A 7,613-nucleotide genomic window follows, 5' to 3' on the forward strand; every position below is an offset into this window, starting at 1 on the left:
AAACAAATTGAGTGGTACTCTTGAGTAGATTACTTTCTCAACAATTTTTGAAAATGCTGTAAGCAAGGACACTGGCTGGTAGTTATTGACATCTGTGGTGTCTCCTTTTTTGTTGAGAGGCTTGACAGTGATATATTTTAACCTGTCTCGGAAAATATCTTGAACTAGTGATGCATTACAGATGTGACTCAGGACATCAGTGTAACTACTCCACATTGTTTAAATACATTGTTAGAGATGTCATCTACTCCAACAAACATTTATTTTTCAAAGATTTAATGATTTTTCTTATTTCACGAGAGGTTCTTAGATGAAAATTAATCTGACAAGGATTTCTCAAAACTATCTCTTACATGTACTAGTTGGCTTTTTATTTTGAACTATCTTCACCAATTTTTTCACCTACACTTAAGAAATGGTTGTTAAATACATTAGCTACTTGTGTACCTTACTTAAGATTGTCTCATTCTCTTAAATATGTATGGTACCTACCCCAGCAGTTACTTTTCCTGTCTCTCTTCTAACAACATTCCATATTGATTTGATTATATTGCCTGAGTTGTTAATTTCGTCTCTGATATACATATTTTTGGTTTTGTTTTGTGTAAATGGCTACTCCTCCTTTATCCATGCAAGATCTGCAAGTGTAAGATGCTAAATTATAACCATATATACTGACACTTTCTGTCCCCACAGTTATATGGTGTTCAGACAGACAAAGTATATCAATCTCATTCTTATTTTTGACAATGGAAAATCCAGGATGGAATGTAACAGTATTATGAAAAAGAAAGTTGCTACCCACCATACAGCGGAAAAGGTGAGTCGCAGATAGGCACAACAAAAAAGACTTTTGGCCATTGAGGCCTTCAGCAACAGTAGACACACACACACACACACACACACACACACACAAAACTACAGTCTCAGGCAACTGAAACATGCTGTGAGCAGCAGCAACAGTGCATGATGGGAGTAGCGACTGGGTGGGGGTAAGGAGGAGGCTGGGTTAGGGAGTGGAGAGGGGGATGGATAGTATCGTTGAGGGTGGTGGACAGTGAAGTGCTGCATGTTAGACAGAGGGCGGTGGAGAAGTGGGGTGGGGGGGGGGGGGGGGAGTAGCAGAAAAGGAGAGAAGTAAAAAGACTGAGTGTGACGGTGGAATGACAACTGTATAATGAAAGGGAAGGGGCTGGATGGATGATAACAGTGACTAATGAAGGTTGAAGCCAGGGGGGTTATGGGAACATAGCATGTATTGCAGGGAAAGTTCCCACCTGCGCAATTCAGAAAATCTGGTGTTGGTGGGAAGAATCCATATGGCACAGGCAGTAAAGCAGTCATTGAAATGAAGGCTGTCATGTTTGGCCACAGTTTGTCGGAGGCCATTCATATGGACAGACAGCTTGTTGGTTGTCATGCCCATGTAGAATGTAGCGCAGTGGTTGCAACTTAGCCCATAGATTAGCTCACATGACTGGTTTCACAGGTAGCCCTGCCTTTGATGGGATAGATTATGTTCATGACCGGAGTGGAGTAGGTGGTGGTTGGGGGATGTATGGGACAGGTTTTGCGTCTAGGTCTATTACAGGGGTATAAGCCATGTGAAAAGTAGTTGGGAGCAGGGGTTGTGTAAGGATGGACGAGTATATGGTATAGGTTCTGTGGATGCCAGAATACCACAGTGGGAGGGGTGGGAAGGATAGTTGGCAGGACATTTCTTATTTCAGGACATGGCAAAAGGTAGGTGAAACCCTGGCGGAGAGTGTAATTTGTTGCTCCAGCCCTGGGTGGTACTGAGTTGTGATGGGAATGCTTCTCTGCGCCAGACTGTGAGACTTTGGGAGGTGTTGAGAGACTAGGAAGATAAGGCATGAGAGATTTGTTTTTGTACAAGGTTGGGAGGATAATTACAGCCTGTGAAGACTTCAATGAGACCTTCGGTACATTTCAAGAGGGACCGCTCATCATTGCAGATGCAATGACCACAAGTGGCTAGGCTGTACACAAGGGACTTCTTGGTTTGAAACGGGTGGTAGCTGTCGAAGTGGGGGTATTGATGGTGGTTAGTAGGTTTGATATGGAAGGAGGTACTGATGTAGTCATCTTTTAGGTGTAGGTCAACATCTAGGAAGGTGGCTTGTTGGGTTGAGTAGGACCAGGTGAAGCAAATGGTGGAATGTGGAGGAGTGTCCTCATCTTTGATCCAGATTGCAAAGATGTCATCAGTGAATCTGAACCAGGGGAGGGGTTTAGGATTCTGGATTTTAGGAAGTATTCCTGTAGATGGCCTATTAATAAGTTGGCATAGGACAGTGCCATGGGGGTGCACAAAGCCATACTCTGGATTTGTTTATAGGTAATGCCTTCAAAGGAGAAGTAATTGTGGGTGAGCATATAGTTGGTATGGTGATTGGGAATGAGGTTTTCGGTTTCGAGTCTGTTGGGTGATGGGAAAGATGGAGCTCAGTAACACTAAGGCCATGGGCATTAGGAATGTTAGTGTACAGGGAGGTGGCATCTATGGTAACGAGCAGGGCATCATGTGATGAAGGCACAGGAACTGTGGAGACTCATTAGAGGAATTGGTTAGTATCTATTATGTAGAAGGGTTGGTTCCGAGTAACGGTTGAAGGTGGTGTTCTACAAGAGCAGAGATTCTCTCAGTGGGGGCACAGTAACTGGCCTTAATGGGGTGCCATGAGTGGTTAGGTTTATGGACTTTAAGAAGTATGTAGAAGGTAGGGGTGTGGGGAGTGGTAGGAGTGGGTAGAGAGATGGACTCTGGGAGAGGTTCTGGGGTGGGCCTGAGGATTTCTGTCCAGTAATCCAGCAGGATATCTGGTCACTACTCAAAACCTTCAGGAATTACACCCTATCTTCCTTGATGTTATGAAAAATGTTAAGAGGAATTTGTCATCCCATCAAAATACATCCAAGTAATTGTAGCTTGCTAATCTCTATCAACTTGGTAAGTTTGGTTCAGCAGCTAACTATCGCTACCACTGAATATTTGAAATGGTTTAAGCAAGGAGATCCATTGGTACCAATAATATTCAACTTTATCTTTTAAAAAGTAAGCCATGACACTGACTGAATCATAGAAATTGAGCTAGTGAAAGCAGATGCAATCCTGGCATTTGCTGGTAATCTTGTGATTGTAGGTGCCAGCCTTGATAAGTATGCGCTGTTCCTTCCCGATTTCTCCACAATGCGAAGAAAACTGAAATGGTTGTGAATGATAACAAAACTAGATATCTCATTGTATCACACTGTCAGGTTTTCATTTCTTCCATTGTTGTTGATGGTCGTACCTTTGAACAAGTTTAAAAATTCAAGTGCCTCGGATCCATTCTGGCAATAAAAGTGAAGTCACTAAATAAGTCCATCAACAAATATTGCTAACTGTAAATTCTTTAGCCTGGGCAGTTTATTCAAGTCATGACTGATGTCACAGAAGAATAAGATCCAGCTGTACATGACACTAGTACAGCTGGTACTTTTATAAGGTTGTGAAATGTGGCCAACATCAATAACAACTGAAGAAGCAATCTGTGCCATTGAGAGGAAGGTACTTTGAAAGATCTATATACCCTTGTACGAATACATAGAAAGTAATTTGTGAATGAAGAACGAATGAAGACTTGTCCCAGCAGTTAGGAAAGCCACACTAGGGCACAAGAGACTACAGTGGTTTGGCACATCCTTTGACCTGATAGATCATTCCCATACTGAGTCTTCCATTCTTAACATGCTGGAAAATTCCTTAGGGGACATCCAAGTACATGATGGAGGGATCGAGTATTAACAATCCATAAATAAGTGGAACTGGCAGCAGTGGAAGATGAAGCTAGAGTTCGCCAATGATGGATTACCACCTGCAGTAGGTATCTCCTTTGTTCTGACTGACCACCCTTTTTTATTGTGCATTTTGTGATGTGATTTTTCTTAATTATGTATAGTGCACTGTTTTTTTCCTTTTGTCCTGTATTTTGTTTTTGTTTTTCTATGTAGGCCTAAGTGCAATAATTGATGATGATGATGATTGTGATAACAGTGTATTCATAATAAAATTATCAATGCAGGAGAAATACATTGTAGGACTACAGTTGGCACAGAAGATATCATAGGGTCTTAACACGTTGACAAAATTAAACTTATAGTATATTAGCATTTTATTTTGACAAACCTCCATAACCTGCCATAACTTGTACCTACAGCAAGACACAGTAGTACATACAAAGACAGCTAAGTGGTGGTCCTCTCAAGCAATTGCAAGGTTTTGCTAAAACAACAGCATATCTAGAAGAATCACTGTATTTGAGTGACAATACTTGTGGTTATAAAATTATAGCTTGTTATCTGCCCTATTTAGAGGTCTCTCTTTCTGGAAAAATATTCAGTACTTTAATCCCACATGTTATGTGTCCCTAGCCCACTGCTTTTATTTAATTTTACCCATACTTATTTCAGACAGTAGTTTTAACTGTGAGTTCACAAGACATGTGTCTTTCCAGTAATAACTCAAATTAATTTTGCAATTTATTAGATATGAGTGACAAGTATGTACTATAGAAAAACAATTTGAAAGCATGTATTGATGCATTTTGAAATGAAAACGACAGAATAAACTAAAAATAACACTAAATAAATTAACTAATTAAAATAGAAACAAAAATATTTTTGAAAGCTTGTTCTTTATGAGTGGAGTGCTTATCTGTAATTACAGTAATCTATTAAAGTGTTATGCCCGACTGATTGTTTTTACTCATCTGATGCTGGATGGCCGAGCTGATTGTTTTTACTCATCTGATGCTTGATGTATTACATATCCATGATGATTATTTTGTGTCTCACACATGGAGTATGTATGCAAAACAGACAGTGTATACCACTGTAGGTATATTAAATAGAAATTGTGTCCATTCTCTTTTGGCACATGGAGTTTTTCAGTTGATAGGAGGACAACTCAGACCTGAAGGACTTGCAATAGGAATGTAATTTCACATACCTGTTTCTAAGAAATTTCTATTTATAAATAAGTAGAAAGCAGAAAACTTTAGTTTTTTGCTGAGAAAACAAATATTGAGGCAGTGATAAAATGAGATAAGATAACATTTCAGCAGTATTTCTGATAACTGTTATCTGCATATGTTTGTATATTTTGACAGATTATTTTATGCCAACAGTTTCTTAAAGGAGCTGCAGCAGTACTGTTGGATAATCTTATGGTAAGGAGCTCATTCCCCTCTGCACTAAAATAAGTGCTACATGTAGATCCTTTGCCCGGCTACTGTTTCATTGTTTGCAGTTTTTGTGAAGTTGTCTCTTTCCAATTTATTTAAGCAAATTAACTGTGAATTAAAACCAATATTATTCTTATTTTGCCATAATTTAACCACCAAAATTTATATTACTCTGCAAAAGATGTGAAATTGACAAATGTTGCAGTTTCTTTTGCCTGCAAATATATCTTTAAGAATAATATCTTTATCTGCTTCAAATTTTGGTATAACACAGTATTTAAATATCTTCCCATTCCTCTTCAACTGTGTGTTTGCATTATGTGTTAATTAACTAATTATTTTAACTATACTTCTAATTATTTAACTGATATTTGAAAATTAGTGTGGATGTTTACAGCTTGTTTGCCTGAACACATTTCACTTCTTCTCCAAATATTTATTTTTCATATTTCCTCTTTTTGAGTAACAACTGATGCAATCATCGGGAGATAGTATGGAACTGACTTAGTTGCCCTTATCCAAAGCACTCTCTGTGCATGAAAGCACAACATAGGTGGTCCTTTTTGTATATGATTTTTGCTGTAAGTAGTAAACTTACATAAGTGTCAAAAAGAGACACATATGAACAACACTTCAAAGGAAAAATAAATGCTGGCTTTCAAGTGCAGATTTTTTTGTTTTCCAGTGAGTGTAAGGAAAGACATAATAGGAACAAAACTGTTTCAACTTAAGAGACAAAACTTCTTGAGACCCAGAGCAAGGCCAGGCAGGCCAGGATTGGAATGGAGTAAAATTTTAGTTGTTTATTGCTAGGTACAAAATCCTTATTCACTTGTTGCAAGGAATTATTTGAGTTTACAGTTCAGGATGTGATACCCTTTTAATTTTTTTTTATTTTATTTTATTTTATTTTTTTTTTTTTTTTTTTTAATATACAGATGCACTACCAATAGGTAAATGTTTGTTTTAACCACAAGTCAAATGAAAAGAATAGCCATACTGCATGAAACCATGGAAAATCCAGGATGGAGTAATGACAATATTGTGAAAAGGATAGGCTGGTAATCACTTTACAGAGTAGATGGTGAGTTGCAGATAGGCACAGAAAAATACTGCTTTCAGCTGAAAAGCCTTCTTCTAAAGTAGAAAATACACACATTCACACAAACAGAACTCTCACACATATGACTACTGTCAGTGGCTGCTGAAGCTAGATTGCACTGTGCCAGAGGCCAGATACAGTGGTCATGTGTGTATGAGTTATGCTTCTGTAAATATATGTATGTCTTTTACTTTAGGCCTTTTGACTGAAAGCTTAAATGTATAGCAGCCCTTTTGTTGTGCCTGTCTGTGACTCAACATCTTCATTATATAGTGACAGAATCTATCCTTTTTATAATATTAGTGAATAATTTATATTTTTTCCAAAATTGTTGATATTCCAGACTGGAGTTCCCATTGTTTGATAGCTTCTTTTTGTAATATTGTACTACAAGAAAATATTATGTGAAACTTGCAGTCTTAAATGTTTTAGGACAATAAAATTATGTCAGCTCTGGACAAACCTCCAGTGCACTGATTTATTGTTTCCATTCTGGCCAGTAGTTTTGTATATGGAGAAATAAAAAAAAAATTTGAAGCAAATGTTTGGTGCAATGTTCTGAAAACTTTGAGATTAATAGAACCTTGAATGACAGTGGCACTATGCAGGCTTTCTTCTGTTCCATTTATCCTTCCTCCTGCCACGGTTATTTTGGATTTATGATAGTTTATAGTTGTATCAAAAATAATTATATGATGTGTTGTGCAGGTTACATCAGTTTTAACCCTAGCTATTCCATTAGTAATTGGTGCACTAAGAAAAACTGTTGGATTACCTCGATAGAAACTGAAACTTCTTTAATTTTACTGCTGTGATCGTTCTGTGAGAAAGACGTATTTGGGATCAAGTAATATGCATCATAAAATTTTAAGAATAAGCGTTCCTACTATGTACTGTGTTTTTCTTGTCATATATCTTTTTGCATACTGTCAGACGATTGTATTCATTAAACAACAAGAAGGCAGATGCTCACAGATAGTGACAAAATAACTCATTTTTGGAACCAGATATTCTTCCATCCAGCAATACAGACAAAAAGGCAAGGAGATGTGAGAATAATGAAAAATTAAGTATAAAAGTCATTCAAGGCTATAAATAATGGGAGGAAAACCAATCTATGGTGGGATGAAATTTTACTTCTCTCATTCTCTGTGCACTTTTAACTAATACCTTTTCACTCGCATCAAATCATTGTCTACCATTCTATTTAGTTCTTCCCTCTTCCACTCTCTTAAAAATTTTGCAAATTGTCATACTGTTTTTTT

Source organism: Schistocerca gregaria, chromosome 2 (assembly GCF_023897955.1).
Source record: "Schistocerca gregaria isolate iqSchGreg1 chromosome 2, iqSchGreg1.2, whole genome shotgun sequence".
In the NCBI taxonomy this organism is placed as follows: domain Eukaryota; kingdom Metazoa; phylum Arthropoda; class Insecta; order Orthoptera; family Acrididae; genus Schistocerca; species Schistocerca gregaria.